Source organism: Petaurus breviceps, unplaced genomic scaffold (genome assembly GCF_028583685.1).
Source record: "Petaurus breviceps papuanus isolate PSGF00001 unplaced genomic scaffold, PetGlider_PUasm1.0 178, whole genome shotgun sequence".
Classification (NCBI taxonomy): Eukaryota; Metazoa; Chordata; class Mammalia; order Diprotodontia; family Petauridae; genus Petaurus; species Petaurus breviceps.
Window position 1 is genome coordinate 15,410,913 of NW_027185777.1, and position 19,951 is coordinate 15,430,863.

A 19,951-nucleotide genomic window follows, 5' to 3' on the forward strand; every position below is an offset into this window, starting at 1 on the left:
AGAGAGAGAGAAACCTTTGTTACTAAGGGACCCAATCTTCATTGGAAAAGTAGCAACTGAACAGAACCATGGGGGCCAGCCGTGCAAATGCAGGGAAGTGGGAAATGTCGGAGATGGTACGCAGCTGTTGCTGGGATAGTCAAGACCTAGGGTAACTGGGATACAGAAATTACAGACCAGAGTAGCAGGGCTTATCACTGGGGGTGGGTCTGCCTGCAGACATTGGTGAGGGAATTCTAGGCAGGCAGGTAGGCAGCAGGATGAGGAAGGGCAAGGGTCAGGCAGAAGAGTCTGCTTTAAGGGAGTTTGGACTGGCCATAGGCAGAGTCTAGGCAGATGGAAACCAGGCAGGAAGGATCAAAGGGCTCTGGGAACACTGGGGGAGGTGAGAGGGGATAAGGCAAAAGGGTAGTTATAGACACATAGATTCTTCATTCAAACCACAACCTGGCTAAATATTTTGTTGTTGTTCAGTCATGTCTTACTTTTTTGTGACCCCCATTTGTGGTTTTCTTGGCAGAGATTTGCCATTTCCTTCTCCAGCTCATTTTACATAGAAGAAAACTGAGGCAAACAGGGTGAAGTGACTTGCCCAGGGTCACACAGCTAGACAGTATCTGAGGTCAGATTTGAATGCAGAAAGATGAGTCTTCCTGACTTCAGTCCCCACACACTCTTCACTGTGCCCACCTAGTTGCCCCCTACTAAATATAGGAAGAAATTTATTAGAAGCTGTCACTTTCTTTCCTTTTATAACTAATTTATAACTTACTACCACTTATCAAGAAACTTACAGAATTTAGCATTGCTCAAAGAATTTTCTAGATACTATACCTTGGTATACATGATGCTGCCGTGAATAAATATGACTAATAGCTCTATTTTATAGGTATTTGTAACCTAAAGTAGTTGACCGACAACAATAGGTAAAAATAAAATGAACGTGCAGAGATGTGCCCCTGTATATACATCAAATAAACAAATTAAATCATAGAAATATTTTATGTTATGAGTAAACATAAGTGTGGCTGTATTTGGCATAGTGAATAGTAAAATATGAGGGTTGTCCCTTCTGAGTATCACAGGAGAGTGGTGACCAGGAAAACTCCACTCATCTTCTGAACTTGGGGCACCTCTCATGGAGCTGGATATGTGGGCTTATGTTCAGTGGGAGAGACACTCACTCTGGCGCACGACTGAAGGACTTATTTTAGGGTAACAGAGCCATCCCTTATTGGTTCCAAGGTCTCCATATCTTCAGCTTCAGGGGGAGGTGCTTGAATCTAGACCGTGGAGCTTTTCTGAACACCCGCCTTATACTTCATGCCCAGTTCCAGGGCAGCCATTCCAGAGTACCAGGTCATGGTTCTAACCATCTCACTGGTGCATTAACCTCACAGACCCCAAATGTCATTCTCAAAAGTTCTTCTCTAGATGTCCTCCATCTTGGTGGCTGCGTAGATAGAGCCCTGGCCCTGGAGTCATGAAGACCTGAGTTCAAATCTGACCTCAAACACTTACTAGCTGTGTGACCCTGGGCAAATTCCTTAACCTTCTTTTCCTCTATTTCCATTTATGTAAAATGATCTAGAGAAGGAAATGACAAACCATGCCAGCATTTTTGCCCAAATGGGGTCATGATGAGTTGGATGTGACTGAAACAACCCAAGAACAACAACATATACAGATATATCACGTATACACACGCATAGCATTTTGCAAACTTTAAAGCATCGTACAAATGCTAACTATCATTATTCAGTTCTCAGCTCTGCCAGTTATTAGCTAACACATGTATTAACACACATGTGCATATACATACATGCACATATATGTACAAACACATATGTGTTGTCTTTCCCTGTATGTGTGCATATATATTACTTGAAACAATCCTGTGAGGTAGATGCCAGTATTATTATTCCCATTTTACAGGTGAGGAAAATGAGGTTGAATGACTGGTCAGAATCATACAGCTAGTAAATGACTGAGGCAAGATTCAAACTCAGGTCTTCCTGACTCCAAGCCCTTCACTTTACTTACTGAGCTACCAAACTGTTTAAAGGCTGAGTCCCAGTCCTCTGTTCCAGACATTACAATTAACTCAGATCTATATTTTTGTGGCTTCATATGGTCTCTGCTTGTTCCTTTTTCTATAATCCATAAATTTGAAATTTGAGAATATTTTTTTCTCATAAAATGTGTGCTTTAAATTACCAGTGGGTTGTAGACCAAGCCCAACAGATAAACAGAAATTGGGGCTATTTTCAATTTACTTGATGCTTCATGAGATATAATTAATTCTGTTACATGGGGTTAAGTATATTACTTCTTATCTCTGTATACTATAGAGTCATTGATTTAATGACTCATTCCCTGAATATCTTGTTTAAGCAAGACAATTGTGTGTGTGTGTGTGTGTGTGTGTGTACCCATGGGGTGTGTGTGTGTATGTGTGTGTGTGTGTGTGTGTGAGTGAGTGAGTGTGTGTGTGTGTATGTATGTTTATAAACAAATACTCTCTGGAAAAGGTATCAAAAAACAACATTGGAAAGAGTGTTGACAACTCTAATCCAAATACATCTGCTGCATCTGTGCATGTGTTTACCATCTGAATTAGTGAGAGATGGAAAGTCTCCTCTATGTACATTTCTTATGTACTTCATTTCGTTAATATTAATTTTTCTAAGCGTATATCCTTAAATGACAAAATGTGTGGAAAAAACCCCCCCACAGCCACATCACTTCCCTTTCTGCAGTAGCTAATACACAGAGATAGATAATTTGGATGCTAGCCAGCATTTTTAGTGATATATAGACAAGTATATGGAGATGACAGGATTTTAGTTAGCATCACAGGCAATGTAGCAAAGTGGGATTGAGTGGGGATGAGTGGTATAGATAGGTGCTATAGCAAGACTGGGAAGGCAATTATATTATATGGACTATAGAGCTCAAGGAGGCAGCTAGGTGGTGCCATAGTGCACAGAGTGCCAGGCCTGGAGTCAGGAAGACCTGAGTTCAAATTTGACCTCAGACACTTACTAGCTATGTGACCCTGAGCAAGTCACTTAACCCTGTTTGCCTTCGTTTCCTCATCTCTATAATGAGCTGAAGAAGGAAATGGCAAACCCCTCCAGTATCTCTGCCAAGAAAACCCCAAATGGGGTTACAAAAAGCTGGAAACAACTGAACAGCAGAGGTCAAGGAAGCTTTTGGAGAGGATGTGAGACAAACTATACCTTGAAAACTATGGGGAATTCTGATAGAGGGAGGCTAAGAATTCTGGGCACCAATTCTCAAGCAGGAAATGCTCTAGATCAGCAATGTGATCTGGGTGCTTGTAATGCCAAGCAAAGGTAACTTCCCAAGGGTCAAAATACCAGCATAGGTGCTCTCCATTTTATTCAATGACAAATTAAGAACAGATAGAATCAAAATTTAACATCATTCAAAATACAGCATTTACCAAGTGTGATTCCTTAATCTCCAAGTACTACACCACCCCTGGACATTACATTGATTTAATCAGTCACAAAGTTCCTCTTCTAAATACTACTCCACCCCTAGGCTGTACATTCATTTAGTCCATCACAAAGCCTCTCTTCTCAAATGGAGATTAGTTTCCAATCATAAGTAAAGTACATTCATTTGTTCAATCGCAGAGCACAAAAAGGTCAAAAGTTCCCCACTCTTGGATCACAATTGAATCTACCCCAGAGTTACAACAAGCTTAAGCACAGCATTTAATACCCAGATGGAGGTCTTTTCTTCATCTTGACAGGAGGCAAGTTCTCAGCAATCTTTGTTCCTGGGGAGACAAAGCTTAGCAAGGCCACAAGATACATTGCTAGTGTCTTCATTAATTCCTTCTCTGTCTGCAGAACAGTCCTAGGACCCCTGAAAACATTAGCAAAACCCCCTTCCAGGATTTCTGTAAACATACAACAAGAAAATCCTTCTTCAGGGCTTCTGAACCAACAGCAAGGTTCCAAGACCTCTGCAACAACAAGACTGTCTTTCACCAGTGGACAAATCTGGCAAAACAACATCAAAACAGACAAAGTACCAGCATAACAGCCATGTCTCCTCAGTCCTTGGCAGCTCTGGGTGCCAGCTCTCAAAAGCCCTGGGCAATTCAAAGTGGCCCTCAGCAATCCTCTCAGTCTCTCTCAGCCTCCAAGGTGCTGCTTCCAAAAAGTTCTTCTGCCTCGCTCTTTTTCTCTGTCTCTCTAAATTTACATCACCAGCTCCTCCCAGTTCAGCCCTCTCTTTTCACATCAACAAGTCCATCCTACAAGTGGGATTCACAAGCTCTGGGTTTTCATACAATCAAACCAAAAACCAAGCCAATACAGGGGGATCTTTACATTCTATTACTATTACAGTACTCTGGGATTGGGGAGTTGATAAGACTACATCAGGAAGAGTTCCTGTTGGGAAATATGAGAAGAGTGACTTGGCTAGGTTGAGGTGGTCCTCGAATGCCAGATTAAGGAGTTTGGACTTTAGCATGCAGACAATTAAGGGATTTTGAAAAGAGAAGTACCAAGATCAAACTGAGTATGAGTTGAGGGGCAGGGGAGAGACAGACAAAATCAACTCTAGTAGTGCATACTCATTTTATATATTGAGAAATTCAGAGAAACATGGGAAGATTTTTCTGAGCTGATGCACAGTAGAGAAAACTTACCAGAGGGTCAATGTGTACAATGGCTGCCAAGTTCTAGCACTGATTTTGGCTATTCCCTCCCACTCCCCACACCTCACACTTACAGGTTGGGTCTCAGGCTGTGGTACCCAACACAGATAGAAATGGGGAGTTCATCAGGATCCCTGTGGTCCACAGATTAACTTAGAAGGCCACATGTGTTAGCATATTTTTATTAACATATCAATATGTTAAAATCAGGTAGAAATTACATTTTAATCTAGTTTGATTTGTACATGGAAGTGTTGTGGGCCCAAGTGTCATGAATTTCATGCTTTGTCCTAGAAGATGAAGACCTCAGCTTCAAGGGCTTCTGTGGCTCCACACTCCTTTTAAAAGATTTTGTTTTGTAAGAGTTTAAGCAAGTTTGTTTATTGAAGGACCTACTGAGCACCAAGTGATAAACACATGTTTGTTCTAATAATGATAACACGGATGGGTTTCTGCTTGTTTCCTACATAGGGTTCAACAATCAGAGTAGGCCTGGGGCCCCAGCCTTGTCTCTATGTGACCTTTACTTGTTTGATAATGGGGCTTTTTTTGCCTTGACTTTCGGTCTAAGGGGACCTAAAATGGGTAAGGCAGATTTTATTTTATTTGAATATTTTTCATTGATATCTTTTGTTTTCATATCCTTTTCATTTCTGATATATCCTTTGAGTCTCCCTTATCCAGTAAGCCTTTAGAGCTGGAAGTCATTTAGCCCAGCGCCTTCAAGTACACACTCCAAAACTGTGGCGCCTGCATCCCCACTGATCTTGAATAGCCAGCCAGAGGATGAAGATAGCTCAAAACAAAGATATTTACTAGAATAGGGCAATCATAAAACATGTTCCCTATAAACTGGGGATGTACATAAGTATTATAATAGCAGGAGGAAGAGTAGACACAAGCAAAGGTCACAAGGAGAGGCTTAAAGATAGGGAACAATGCAACCAATAGTGCACAGTGAGTAATGTCTTCTATGCTGTAGGGCCGAAGATGTCTGGGAACCACTACCGTTGCCCTTAGATGGTGTCCTTCTGGACACCATTGGTGCTGCTCCATTGCTCTTTGGGTCTACTGGTCATTGCTGGACACTGCTTGACTGTTACACTCTACTTCTTTTCACCTAGGGTATTGCCAATAAAACAACAACAAGAAGTGTTGTGTGGGTGTGAGAGAGAGAGACAGAGAGAGAGAGAGAGAGAGAGAGAGAGAGAGAGAGAGGACATCACCAAAAATCTGTCAGGACCACCAGAAAGACAAATCAGAATCACAGGCCCCTCAATTGGTAGATTAGTATTATCTTTGTAAGAGAGAACTGGGAATGTGGCCACATGACTTAAACCTCAGATAGGAAAGACTTTGAGAACTCATATCAATGAATGTCTGAACATCCTCAGGCAAATCACTTTGCCCATCTGTACAATGGATGATGGACTACTTCCATACTGTAGCTGTGAAAATTAATGAAAAATATGATTAGAAAAAGTTTTTTTTTTTTACAAATAGAAAATGGGTATGCTGACTTTGATGGTATTGCCCAACCCATTCATGCCTGTGGGATTCTGGATCATGTTGGAATACAAATTCTCTCTGGATACCAGTACAACACAAGGACTGGGCCGGGAGTCAAGAAAACATGAATTCAATTTTAATTTCAGACATTTACTAGCTGTATAACATTGGACAAGTCATTTAACCTTTTTGCCTCAGTCACCTCAACTGTAAAATGGAGATAATAATAACTCCTATTTCACAGAGTTAATGGTGGTAGAATCAAATGAAATAATATTTGTGAAGTGCTGGGCACAGGGTAGGTGCTTAATAAATGTTATAAATGTTCATTTCCTTTCCTCCCCCCATTACAATATGATCTTTCAACCTTAGTTTCTGATGGGTTATACAGGTCCTTGGATGATGCCAATTTTACCACTCCTTAAAAGCCAATTGTAATTGGTAGTATGCTGTAGCCTACTTATACCCATCATACAACTTTCTGTTACTCTTGGGGTCACTTGCAGTTTTAATTCCACTGAGGTCATAGTATTCCATGACCTGCAGCATAACTGGGAGGCAGTTGATGTTAAAAGAGTCTGCCTTGGCCAGCAAATACTTGACCTCCTTTTTAAATGGGAAAAATATGGCAGTCAAGGGTATCAATCTGGTTTAGAATTTTAAAAAAGTTCACTTGTAAAACATTGAAGAAGAAGATGATAGAAGATTATGAACAGTGTAATCTCACCCAACAATAAAATGTAACAAGAGTAGAAAATGAGCCTACAAAGAGTTTGGCATGAAATCCAATTAAGCCATGCCCTCCTGAGGGCATCTCCAGAAAAAAATGGAAGGAGAATGACAAACAGTTATATAATGGAGCGCTTTGAGAGACTATCAAAAGTGATCTACTCTCATCATTGATAACAATAAAACTACCTCATTCATATTGTAACATCTCAGAAAGTAGTGGGTTGTATGAGGAAGTAGAAATGGCATTCAAGGGGTGGCTATGTGGCACAGTGAATAAAGCACTGGCCCTGGAGTCAGGAGGATCTGAGTTCAAATGTGACCTCAGACACTTAACTCTTACTAGCCATGTGACCTTGGGCAAGTCACTTACCCCAATTGCCCTGCCTTCCCCCCTCCAAAAAAAAATTAATCTAGGGTTATGAGAAGCAGAGATGAGGAGGGAATGCCTTTTAGGCAAGGGGAAGAAGCTGTCCAAAAAGCCAAGAGGAGAAATAGAATGTCACATGGGAAGTACAACAGGATGGTCAATTTGCCTTGAAAAAAAAGTGCATGAAGGGGAGTCATGCGTAATGGGTCTGGGGAGTAGCCCAGAGTTGGTCTGCATAAGGCTGTAGGACATCAGGAAGAGGGATTGGACCTGACTACATACTGAGAAATCTGTCCTTCCGATGAAATAATTTTAGAATTATTGATCATATTGATCAAGTGATCAATTTTCAAAATATTTCAAAGATCCCAGAGGATAGAAAAGATCACCCAGAGTATTGCTAAAAAGGGGAAGAAAGGTGACCCAGAAGACATCAGAAATTGCCAACCCAAAGATGCTCCAGTTTTTATATCTCTGTTAGCTTTGGAGATATGATGGTGTCTTGGATCAAGAGCCAGCCTTGAACCCAGGAAGATCATAATTAGGTCTTGCCTCTTTAATATATTGGGTGTGTGACCCTGGGTAAGTCATTTAACTTCTTTGTGCTCTAGGCTACTTTTTAAGATGATAAATTACAGAAGCGATGACTTACATTGGTAGAGGGAGATAATAGATTGCTCATTCAGAAGTCAGCTATACCAAAGAAATCACAGGTCTAGTAACTGGGAATTGTCTGTGTCGCACGTCAAAGATAGGCATCCTTGATAAACACAAGAAAACAACAAATAGGATCTTCAGTAGTAAGTCACATCCATATAATCACACAACTTAATGAGAGGTTCAGGGGATATAGAATCCCATTGTGTTTATTATTGGTCAGTGAGTCAATAAGCATTTATTAATGTGCCAGGCTCTGTGCTAGGCACTGGGGATACCAAAAAAAAAATGTGGCCTTTAGAGGCTCTCCTTCAGCAAGGCCTCCCACGAATGTGTCAAGTTCATATCGAGTGTCATATCAGTGGAAAATCATAGCACAATTACAGAATCTGTGTATTGGAAGGGACCTCACAGCCATGCCCATCTACACAAAAGGAATCCTCAAGGAGTATCCACTCACCTTTTCCTTTCTTCTAAGGAGGGAGAACCCACCACCCCTAATTGTGATGAAAATTTTCCTGAGCCAACTCTACCCTTTCCCCTTGGCAACTTCTTCCTGATTCTCTTATTTCTGCCTTCTGGGCCTTAGCAGAAGAGGCCTACTGGGGGAATACTGGAAACGGGTGGAGCGGAAACAGATTCAGAACTTTGCCTAACCTCACTTCTTACAAATGTGACTCAGTGCTTTGTTAACCATGCAAATTCCCAGGGGCCCACTCTATTTCTGTGGGTTTGGGTTTAGTTGTTTCTTGGAAAAGGAACAGATTCCACATCTTGCCAACCACTCATCTGTCTTTATCCTCTTGTAAATGAATACCTGTGAGGGGCCCTTGAAATGGAGCAGTTTCAGGCAAAGCGAGCCCAGATAGTTTGGTATCTGCAAAGCTGATCTGGAAATACAGTTAACAAAGTCGATAACTGGATTTGTGGGTACCGTTAAGTTTGTGACCAAAATGCCATCATGAATAAATGCACCGAGGAAGGCAGAAGTCAGGATAGCTGTTAATTGCATGTAGAAGCGCATTCTGCTTTCACTGAGAGCACATTAACTTGTCAGTGGTAATGGGAGCTGGGTAATTTGGCAGACCACTGGAAGGCTTAAGAAGTTTTTGACGCTAAAAGCGATCTTGTTGTGTGTGTTACATATTCTGTAATTGCACACGCGGCAATAACTTAAATGGATGAACTTTAAGAGTTGAAACGATGTATGTGGCATTTGGTTTTCCTGTGGGTAATTATGGTTTGAAAGAAAAATAATCAGCTGTAAGCAGTAGGTGGCAATGCGTTCCTGTTTTAGGCCCTTGCTCTGAAACCCTCCATTGTTGATAAATGTCATGCAGTAGATTTCTGTAGTGTACTTTTCACTGGTTAATAACACCACACAAAATAGTTCTCGGAGCCTTCATTGATAGCCTCACTTTGGCTCCTGCTGTATGATCTATTATCTTGCAAAAGGACCCTTGAGCTCCTGGCCAATTTAAATCCATCCAGTTGAATGCTTCCTTGTTCTACCAGTTAAAGGTGGATGGATCTGAGATTTCCTTAGGCTTAGAGATTTTTTTTTTCTCTTTTCATCCAGAAAAAAGAAAAGATTTATAAAAGTATTTTTAAAAATATCTTCAAAGACAAAAATTAACACCATAAATTTAGGATCATTGATTTAGAGCTAGAAAGAGCTTTAGATGTTATCCAGTGCAATACTCATTTTAAAAATGAGAATCCTGAGGCCCAGAGAGATCAAATGACTTCCTCAATATCAAATAGGTAATAAGTAGCTGAGCTGGGATTTGAATCCAAGTCCTAGAATATAAATCTAATGCTCTTTCAACAATGTGCCATGCGGGTTTGGGAATTATCCAGTTTAGAGCTGCTTTATGAATGAGAAAGTTCAACTATAGCAGCTTCAAGGCTTCTGGTACCATAGGCAGGAAAGGGCAGGACTGGGATCTGAACACAGGCCCTCCAATGCCAAGACTGAAAATATTTAGATTACATCATGTTGTTTCTAATCCTTCTTCTACCTGGCAATCTCTCAAGTATTTCAAGATAATTAACGCATCCCTTTCCCCTCCCTAACCAGTTAAGTCAAGTCAAGAAGCTTTTATCAAGTGTTTACTATGTTAAGTGTTGGGAATATGAATGTAAGGTATGTGTATTTCCCATGTATGTCTACATGGTTATGTCTGTCTGGATGTGCCTCAAAGGGAGGCATGAATACATGTATCTCTAGAGTTTCTTCCATTCACCCTTCTCCAGGGGAAACTGATTCCTGCCTGGAGGAAAGCAGGAGATTGGTGCCATGAGGTTGGCCAATCTACTCTCCTCAGAGGGAGGGTAGTGGGAGAGAATTATATTTATCTTTCCTACCCTCAGTTTTGTTAGTCTCAGGAAAATAATTTTTAGGTTCAAGCTGAGCTCTTGGTTGCTAGCCTTTAATGGGAAAGCAGAGTACCCAGCCCTAAGACTTGGTTTCTTTCCCACCAAATGCTAGTTACATGAAGACCACACATGGTGAATAGCAAATAAACCCATTTATGCAATGATAGTAAACAGAAATCAGAAAAGTTATGCAGAGGAGCATGTATCAGATAATACACAGAGTGAATGAGCCCTCCCACTGGAAGTAAACTCAGGTGTGTGTGTATGTGTGTGTGTGTGTGTGTTTGTGTGTGTGTCTGTGTGTTTGTGTGTGTGAGAGAGAGAGAGAGAGAGAGAGAGACAGAGACAGAGAGACAGAGACAGAGAGAGAGAGAGAGAGAGAGACAGAGACAGAGACAGAGACAAAGAGATATATAGAGAGAGACAGAGACAGAGAGAGAGAATCTCCTAGCTGTGACCCAAGAGGAAATTCCTTCTGGTAGCCTTGGCTTAGGGACATGATCAAGGTGCTAGCTGCTAGCTCCTCTACATGTTGGCTTCCTCTTGGAGCTCTTTTCTCCCTTCAGGGACATCTCATTGAAGAGAAATTGGAAGTGTGTTTCTTCTCATTGGAAAGTAGAACCAAAAGAAGCCAGGATCCCTCTTATCCGAAGCTCTTGTCGGTCATACAGACATGGAGCATTGAACATTATCATTCTCCATCAATGAAGAAAGTCTTAGGAAAAGCTTAAATCCCTGGTTACACAAATACAAGTAAAAAGATAGTACCTGCTCTCAGGGAGCTCATGTTTTTCTATCACAGGAAGACAATACTTAAAAGGAAGCCAAACCAAGGTTGTATGATGCCATTTACAGTTCTTCACCATCCTGGTCAGCTTTCCTTGGACACACTTCAGATTGTCAACATTACACCTAAGATGTGACACTGAGAATTAAGTATCTTATAATCTTCTGTATACTATCTAATATCACAGCATTTACATATGAGATAATAATACATGATAACATGTCCTATATATTCTATAATATAAATATTTTATAATATTCATACCCATTTTATGTGTGATCTGACAAGAGCAGGGTAGTTTACTTCTATTTCTATGACCTGAAATTAAATTAGTGTTTATAGTTATGCCACACTGGTTATTAAGATGAAGCTGGGCATAAAACATACTTGTTTTTGTTTGCCATAGAAATAGGTTTGCCAAAAACAGACATGTTTGCCACTGTCATGGAGGCTGCCCAACTTCCTATAGATGGCAGGGTCCCTCTGAGGCATATTTCTTTAGTGAAATATAATTTGCTAAAATAATTTCAGTTGTACAAATTAAACTGGTTAAAGTCAGTTATGGACAAATATAGCATAGAAGGATTTTTCTTTAATCACTATTGGTTCCTTAAGAAATATAATTTCTGCTACTACTAGGTCTGTATCCCAAAAGAGATTAAAAAAAAAACAAAAAGGAAAAGGATCTATATGTACAAAAATATTTATAGCAGATCTTTTCTGGTGGCAAAGAATTGGACATTGAGGGGATGCCCATCAACTGGGGAATGGCTGAAAAAGTTACAGTGTGTGATTATTAGTACTATTGTGCTATAAGAAATGTTGAGTAAGATGCTCTCAGAAAAACTTGGAAGTACTTATATGAACTGATGCAAAGTGAAATGAGTATAACCAGGAGAATGATATGTATAGTAACAGCAATATTATAAGATGATCAACTATAAATTAGCTATTCTCATGCAATGATCCAAGACAACTATGAAGGACTTAGGATGAAAAATGCTATCCATCCCCAGTGAAAGAACTGCTGGAGTCTGAATGGAGAATGAAACATAATTTTTTACTTTCTTTATTTTGGCTTTTTTTTGGTCTATGTTTTCTTTTACAATATTATTAATATGAGAATATGTTTTGCATGACTACACATATATAATATAACCTGTATCAAATTGCTTGCCTTCTCAGTGAGGGGAGTGGAAAGGAGGGAAAGAATTTGGAACTCAAAATTTTTAAAAACATATGCTGAAAATTGTTTTTACATATAATTGGGGGAAAGTAAAATACTAAATGAATAAAAGAAATGTAATTCCATAACTTAAAGTCAGAACAGACTGCTGTTTGTGAATAGAAGACTGTCACCTCAGTCTGGCTATACATCCTGAAAGGAAGGATCAAGTTGAATGTTTATTATATTTCAAGAAAATATTCTGTTGCATGCATTATTGCTTTTTAAAAAGATGGAATAGTAGCTATGATTTTACTGGTATTCTGGGAATTCTAAATGGGGAAATTCCCTCTACCAATGAAGATCACAAATGTTGTTTAACTTAAAAATTTGCCTAGACAGAGCTTCTTAAACTTTTTTCACTTGTGACCCCTTCAGCACCCCATATAGGGTGGTGACCCATAGTTTAAGAAGCATTGACTCTAGGGCACTGAGAGGTTGTTATGTGACCTACCCAAGATGCCACAGTATATATTATAGGTCAAACTTGAATCCAGGTCTTTAAGACACTAAAGCTAGCTTTCTATCTGCTATGCCACTGTATCTCTTTGTTTATTGCTTCTAAAAATAGCTGCTCATGGATAAGCAGATACTTATACAGATTTAAAAAAAAAAATCAGTGAGTTGTGTTGCCAGCAATGGAAGTGGGCTGGTGGCTATTGAGAAGGAGAGAAAGCAGATGGATAGTCCAAGTGCTACACTGGTACCTCTGAGATTGGAACATCACTAGAGGAAGGCCTCCATCATGTTGAGTGGGCTTTGGTGAAGGATTTATAGGGAAAACAAAGAAATGCAAAGGAATAACAAAGGACAACAAAGGATGTTAGATGTGTGATCTGGTAGAGGGAGTATATGTGCATAATGGGAGCATAGAACCACCTAAACAGATAATTGTTTTCATGTAAATTTTTATTCCAAGTTTAAAAAAAAAGTCTCTTTTCTTTTTCCCTCCACCCACTTTGGTTCAAACACTCAGAAATACACGATATATGACAATCTTATCTAAGAGTTCCTTGCCAAAAATTTGTAATCATGTAATTGGGTGAGTGGCATACTTCCTCTTGTGTAAGAACTGGTTCTGCTATTGTTTGCCTGGTTACATGGCTTACCTCAGCTATGCTAGGGAAGCATGGCCAGTAGAGGTGGTTTTAGTATAAACAAGTCTTGAATGGGCTTCCAAGTAATTTTACCTGTAGAGCTTTCAAACTGAGATTTTAATACATTACATTAAAGACATACAATGAGTGTATTGAGAACTCTCTTGGTTTAATTAATATTAAAGTTGATATGAGATCTTTTTTTCTGCCTCCTAGGAGATAGTGAGTTAGCCTTACCATCATTTTTACATCTCTTATGATTCTGAAATTGTGACGAAGTCACTTCTATAGACTTCTCTACAGCATAACTAAAATGTTTTCAGGTGAATTATTTGTGAAATTTCAAAGCTTTTTTAGTTGGATCTAGACTATGATAGAGTATTTTATTTTTTTTAAATTTTTTTAAAGCAATCGGGGTTAAGTAACTTGCTCAAGGTTACATGGCCAGTTTTTTCTGGGTGTGGTGCTGAGTATCTGAGCCCAGATTTGATCCAGGTCATCCTGACACTGGAGCCGATGCTCTTACTCGCTGAGCCATCTGGCCGCCCCTAAGCAATTGGGGTTAAGTAACTTGCTCAAGGTTACACGGCCAGGTGTTTCTGGGTGGGTGCTAAGTGTCTGAGCCCGGGATTCCATCTCCAGGTCTTCTCAACACTGGAGCCGGTGCTCTTACTTGCTGTGCTACCTGGCCGCCCCGATAGAGTATTTTAAACAGCTTACTTTGGGAAGTGATATTGTTAACTTCACATGGTTTCCATACATTGGGGTAGATTTTGAATTATGAATGATCTGTGGATATTTTTTGTACAAAATGTATTACAGATAGTTTTCCCAGGGTGCTAGGAATTCTCCAGGTAGTGAGTACATTCTTTCAAAGCATGTATCAAGTGAGGACTTATCTTCTAGATTAATAAAGTTAAGATCCCAGGGTGTGAATGATGAGATATTAGAGCTGCAGGGAGCTCTTAATCTTCCATTCCAATCTACATTCCAATCTTAATGTTCCAACTTCCTCACTTTATAGACGTGGAAACTAAGTCTGGTAAAGTTACATGCTCGAGGTCATACAGCTGGTTAGTGGCAGTAGGGAGGCACCCAAACCTTATGAGAATGGCCTATCCTTTGGGTTATTGTGATTTAAGGGGTACCTGCCCCCCTTAATATCTCCTCCTTCTGTCCTGCTATGACATCCCCCTCCCTTCCTACTTGATCTGAAATTCTTACCACCAGAATCATTCTTTGGGTTAGAAAACAAAAGCAGGTGCCTTATATCCGAAAATCTATTGTGATAATGAGCACATCAGCTAGATGAGAGAGTAGACTCTCTCCTATGAACCCATTGGCAAAAAAATACCTAGTTGCTGTTTTGCAAAGAAGAGAGCATGTCATTAAGCAAAGATAAATTATATTTAGCAGAAGTATGTCTTGAGATGCTAACTGAAGTTCACCTACTTTGTCATTTTTCCAAGGGTCATCCTTGTTCTTTTAAAGTCAGTAACAAATACCTATAGTTGGCTGCCAACAACATATAAAGGCCCAGGTCTTTTGACTTGACTTTACTAAGGATTACCTTGTTTCTTCTTTTCATCCCACTTTCCTGCAGCCCAGAATCAGAGACAGAGACAGAGACAGAGACAGAGAGAGAGAGAGAGAGAGAGAGAGAGAGAGAGAGAGAGAGAGAGAGTAGTTGAGTTCAAATCTCAGCTCTGCCACTAACTATGTCACAATCTCTGAGCCTCAGTTTCCTCTTTAGCATAGTGAGAGGATTGAATTAGGTCTATAAAGCCTCTACAATTCAGAACATAAGCTATTTAGAGGGCTATTAGTGGGAGACAGTGACATACAGTTGAGACACCATTGGTTTGGGAACCAGAGTACCTGGGTTCAAATCCTGACTCTGTTGCTTACTAACTGTGTGATCCCTGGCTGCACAAGTAACTAGCTGTGTGAACTTGAAAAAATTACTTAACCTCTCTAGTTTTCACATTCCTCAACCATACAATGAGATTGTAGGGCTAAGTGCTTTCAGGCTCAGCATCTGTAGTACTATAATCATACAGACCATTGTAGCAATGCATTCTATCGCATATTATCTGACTAACAGTATTTCTTCTCTTCAACTCAAAATGTAGTGTGTACAATTAGAGGCAAGAGAGTAACTACATTTTTCTTCACTAGTTTCTTAGAGCCTTTGCCACACCTGGGAAGAAACTTTGTACTTGCAAAAGTACAAAAATTTGTATGGACAGACTGATTTGGATAACAAGTCAACTGTATTGTTTTTTCTGTTCTTTCCTCTAAGATCATTAATACCTCTTTTGTACATGAGAAAAACCACAAAGTCACTCACAAATGAGTATATAGAAACTGCCATTGTCAAAACAACCCATATGTACTTTCTCTTTCAGCTATCTCATGCACGCACTAGCCTTCAGTGATTTAGACAACAGTACCTAATGTGTACCTAATACAGTAGCAATAATAATTGATTTTTATGTATCACTTTAAGATTTCAAAGTGCTTTATATGTATTAACTTATTTGAACCTTACAACAACCCTATGAAATTACTGTGTGTATTACTCTTATTTTACAGCTATGGAACCTGAGTCTCAGAGAAGTTAAATGACTTGCTCTAGGTAAAACAGCTAGTGTCAGAAGTGGGATTTGAACCTAGGTCAGTCTGGCACTCTTCCCTCCATCCTTGGATAAGAACCATTTAATTCATTTATTTCTGTCTCTGTCTCTCTACACATTTTTAAAGCTCCCTCTAGGAAGTATGTCCCCTAGCACTTAGATTAGGTAATAAAGATCTTATTTTACTGAAATTTCAATCCTATAGTTGCACCTTACAGGTGAGTTTATGTAACAATAATGCATACTACCCTACTGTCCTTTAAAAAAACAAATTCTTTTAATCCTGCAGGTTTGCAGCAGGATGTTTGAAGAGCTTCGGTTCAGATCTGTATGCTGTTTATTTTACAAATGAAGAAATATTATAAGAGAATAACTTGCCTGAGCTCACACAACTTGCTGGTTGTGCAGCTAGGTCTAGATCTGCCCAACTTTGAAGGTTTGCTGTGTGTGGCTCACTTACTATTAGCCATTCTCTGCCCTCATTTTGGCCCCCTCCCCATCCCCTTGAATTTAAGCTAGTTAATCAGAAAAATCTCTGACTATATAAGACTTTATGGAAGTACAGAATGTGTATTGCATCCTACCCAGGAAGGGAATGATGAGGGTGAGCCAAGTCTAGGAAATAATTTCCCAGAACTCTGTGGTAGCCAACAACTACTGATGCGATTGTTGTCTAATAAAGCCTTGTATTGGCCAGACTTCAGGCCAGGGTTTTGTTGCTTTCTCTCATAGCATCTGGCTGTCCTGCTTCATGAAGTTTATTAGGGACTTGCTTAGCAACTGTGGAGGAGAGGGCACAGAAGGAGAATGACTAGTGTGGGACTTAGAGATGGCTGTGATCGTGAAGTCGGGTTTTGATGTATTCCAGAGATCACAAAGTGCCCAACAGAGGAAAGCCTGTGGCTGACCAAACAGCAAAGATACAATCAAGCACTGACCAGGGAAACATTCTGTCTGGATTAAATGAGATCATGCGTGTTATGTTAGAGACTAATGATGGGAAAGGAAGGCTTGCCACCTACTTCTTTTTGGCAGTCAACTTATGAGCATCCTTACATTCCCAATCAGGATGGAATGAATTGGGGTGTAGTTCTGAGGTCTGCTTCTGAGGAAGAAAATGTTTGCTAAGCTCCTTGAAGAATATTTCTTTGTGTCCCCTGTATAACTAGCATAGCGCACAGTAAGTGATCAATCCATATTTTTTTTTCAGCCAAAGAAAGGCAAGATTTATTAAAGATTTGCCTTAATGGGTAGACTTTTAAGGAGCCTTTGTATCTGAGATGCTTACATTGGACAAGTGGGCCAGAATAATCTGACACAGAGTGAGTCTGTGCTAGATCATTCTCCGGTTCTCTCACACCTCATGGAAGCAAGATGGGGTCTTATATACAGAAAGGTTGTAGGAGGAATCTAGGGGTTGCCTAGGGGAGGAGTTTGGAGAGGGTCTTCAGTATGAGTCAATGAGGTAGGATTCCAGTAATTCATGATTAAGGGTGGGAAGTTGCTGGACAAAGGAGGGCTAGGCTAGTAACAGATTTGGGCCTAACTATAATGAAAGGCTCATGGCCTCAGGACAATGCCTCATCAAATGGGAAGATTCAATCAGAGTTCAAGGAGGTTCCCAGAGCCTGTACCTCATAATTCCCCCCTCAAACAAATGGGACCCAAATTCCTTTGGGGTAAAGGGCAAATGTCTCAGCTTCTGAAAGTGCTTCCTGCTGGCAGAGGTTGTAGAGCTGTCCCTGCCTCTCTGGGTCCTGTTCAAGGGGGTCAGATTTCACATTCAAGGGGGTCAGACTCTGGAATGTGGATGACACCAGGTTCAGTGGGCTGGAGAACTTGGATTCAGTTGGAGGTTTGCATAGCCTTAGTGGTCATCCAAAAGTTGATGGCTTGAACCCTGAAGGATACAAAACTGGCAAGGAGATTAAGCAAATGAAGACCAAAACAGGCACAAAAAGTATAGAAAAATGACAATTTCCTTGGTATAAAGACAATTTTCCTGGGTAGAATTAAAGATGACTATGGCAAGGCCAAAACACTGTCAGATATCCTTCCTTTCCAAATTGCTTCATGGTCACATAACACATGGAAAGCAATAGCAGCCACAGAATCTAATAGTTTTCAAAAATAGGCAACAATTCCCAAAGCCTGTTCTCTCCTTTCATCATCATAGAGAGTGAAAGGTTTTTTCTAGATTGGGTAAAGCTGGAGTGGTGGTCAATTTAGTTTTCAAAGTCTCAAAAGCTTTCACTTGGTGGTCTGGGCCCCTGGACAGAATGAGTCAGGGCCTTGAGTAGCAATTAATGGTTGCAGTCCCTCCTAGGCCTTGGGTTTAATTGAATATAGACCATGATGGGGGATACTTTATGATGTAGGAGTCAAAAACAAATGCTGGGGTGGCAGAAATAGCTCACCTAGGAATTTCCTGATCTCAAACAATTGACTCAACTATCTCCCACACTCCTGAGGGAACATGGGGGATCTAGGAGGCTTAGCTAGAGAAAATTGGCTTTCCAATTTCACCAACAGGTCCCTTCCCAAATAAGGGGACAGAACAAGAGAAGAGCCTAAGGAAGGAGTGTTCAAATAACAGATCCTCAAGTAGGCAGGGGACTGGGTATGTCTGGAGACATCCCTTAGTTTCCCCTTCCATGCCCCTGACCTGACTGGTCAAGGGGAGGGTAGAACCAATTGGTTAGAACAGAGAACTTCGCCATAATAACCTTCTCTTAAGCCTCCATGCTTGACCAGAGTTCGGTGAGGAATGGAGGAAGTGAAAGCACTGCCAAGTCCCATGCTTCCCCATCACTCCAAGTCTTGAGAAGACTGGAGGACAGGGTACTGGGAGGTGGCTCTACCACTTTTCCAACCTCAGGGACAATCCTTCCTCCAATGCCCCTCCTGGTCGATGGGCACAATCCTAGAAGCATTGGTCCTGGGGTTCCCTCTGGGGAATGACCCTCCTTGTAGCATTGAAAGCAGGTTTTCCCACTGCCTAAGTGACTGGGCTTCCTCCAATGGGGTCCCCTGGAGGGGCTTTTCCTGACCATGGCAGCAGCCAAGAATCAAGTATGTTCTCTGTCTATGGTTTGTTCCCTTTGTTCTTTCTCCTCTGCTGCAACCAGGTCTCTATTATTAAAGACTCCAAAGGCCATCTCCAGTAATTGGGCCTGAGGTGTTTGTGGTTCCATTGCCAATTTCTGCAGTTTCCTCCTAATATCTGTGGCAGAACTTCCAGATGGGGTGTCCTTGTCCTGCATTCTTCAGAAGCTGCACCCAGGTCCACGTCCTTCAACATAACCAAACTGGACCAAGAAACTGAGAGTGTCAGGCTGAATACAAGACAGCCTCCTAGCTGTCTGACCTAATGGGGCCTGAGAGATCAGGTCTAGCTTCCCTGCCCCCCAAACAAAACAAAACAAAACAAAACAAAACAAAACACCTTGGAGAGCAAGAAGGGAATAGGGAGAGAGAGAGGCTTCTGTACTTTCCAGTCCCAGCTGGAGAAGAGTTTGAGATTAGTAGTGTTTCCCAGCTAGGGACCATAAAAATAATGAGGGTAGGGTGTAGGGGTGCTTGAGACCTCAAAATACCAGCGCTCCAGGTCCTGCCGAATAAATTCAACTCAAGTCTTTTCTCAGCCAAAGAAAGGCAATAGTTTATTAAAGATTCATCTTAATGGGTAGACTCTTTTTTTTTTTTAAAGCAATCAGGGTTAAGTAACTTGCTCAAGGTTACATGGCCAGTTATTTCTGGGTGTGGTGTTAAGTATCTGAGCCTGGATTTGATCCCCAGGTCATCCCGACACTGGAGCCGGTGCTCTTACTCACTGTGCTACTTGGCCGCCCCTTAATGGC